This window comes from Polyodon spathula, chromosome 32, assembly GCF_017654505.1.
Source record: "Polyodon spathula isolate WHYD16114869_AA chromosome 32, ASM1765450v1, whole genome shotgun sequence".
Lineage (NCBI taxonomy): Eukaryota > Metazoa > Chordata > Actinopteri > Acipenseriformes > Polyodontidae > Polyodon > Polyodon spathula.
The window spans coordinates 2,391,925-2,393,106 of record NC_054565.1 but is presented as its reverse complement, the minus strand read 5'-3'; the positions used below and the strand labels follow the sequence as shown (position 1 = coordinate 2,393,106).

The 1,182-nt window shown below is 35.4% G+C and overlaps 1 long non-coding RNA gene across 1 annotated transcript; it reads right to left on the bottom strand.

Annotated features, from left to right (window-relative positions):
- Positions 1-1,162, bottom strand: LOC121303321. The gene is made up of 3 exons (XR_005947775.1): positions 1,056-1,162; positions 598-653; positions 1-327 (listed from the first exon to the last, which is right to left on the bottom strand). It is a non-coding gene; the product is annotated as an uncharacterized LOC121303321 (long non-coding RNA).
- Between the last annotated feature and the right edge of the window lie 20 nt (positions 1,163-1,182).

Below are 1,182 nucleotides of genomic sequence, written 5' to 3'. Positions count from 1 at the left end.
AAAAATCCAAATAAATTTTATTCAGGATAGCTGTACACATCCGGGTTTTAACAATGGTCCTAAAAAAAAAAAAAAAAAAAAAAAAAAAAAGACTGTGTGGTAGGGCAGGTAACAGTAATGATTTAATAGTAAACTAAAAATATTTAAAACTGGCATGTACAATTTTAATGCCACCTCACAAACACATTGTCTTTAGATGTTCTTCACAAATGCTAAGGAGATTCCAATTTCCATTTCCAATGGCCCTGTTCAAAGCAGTCCCTGTCGTTTCAAGTCCTCGTATGTCTTTTTGTTGACTACGTTACCGCTGGAGTCCTCATATTCCTCCTGTAAATAAAATGCACAGTTAGCTTCCTCTTGTGGTCAACGTTTGCAGTGGTTCTAATACAACTGGAGGGCTTTCGTTACGTTTTATAGAAATATAATACAGGTTTTGGTATCTGATTCGCAGGTTCTGAAAAGACCTTGTAAAAACGCGAGAAGAGAAAACTTCAGTAACAGTTATAAACCACTCTGATAGTGGTTTGGTTCTTTTTTGCTCACCTCTTGAGTATTTGCACATTAAGATTATATTAATATTCCTGAACACAAACTCACCTCTGTGTCTGGCTGCCATCGTTCAGATGCTTTCTGCGACTTCAACCTGGCCCATACTATAAAAAAAAAAAAAAAAAAAAAAAATAACGTAGACTAACCATATCAACATGTGTCAGTAGCACATCTGTTGTCTTATTTTTAAACAACCTTTATTTGCCATTGCCATCCTTTTTCTGTTTTCCATGCAGAAACTATGTAAAATTAGTTATTTTTTTACTTAAGTGTAGGGTTTCAAAATGGGGTAAAACTGAGTGTTTCCTGATTTGGCTTCAAGAAAAAATAAGTATGAACAAAACAAACCATTGTGCTTTAGATTATTAACCAGTTTAATATATCAGCAACACTTCAACCCTAGTTTCCAATTGCAGGACAGTCATTTAATATGCACAAGCTTTTTATAGTTAACAGGTAATGAAGGCATGTGCTATGAGCGTTTGAAGTTCAGAAAATCTGCTTACATGAAACAGCATCCTCGATCTGAGTTACATTGGCAAAGTGCGCAGTGTTGGGAATACCAAGACATCTCATGCCGTGAGCATGGCGCCATTCCTAAAAACAAAAAGATCAATACAAACGATTACAGGT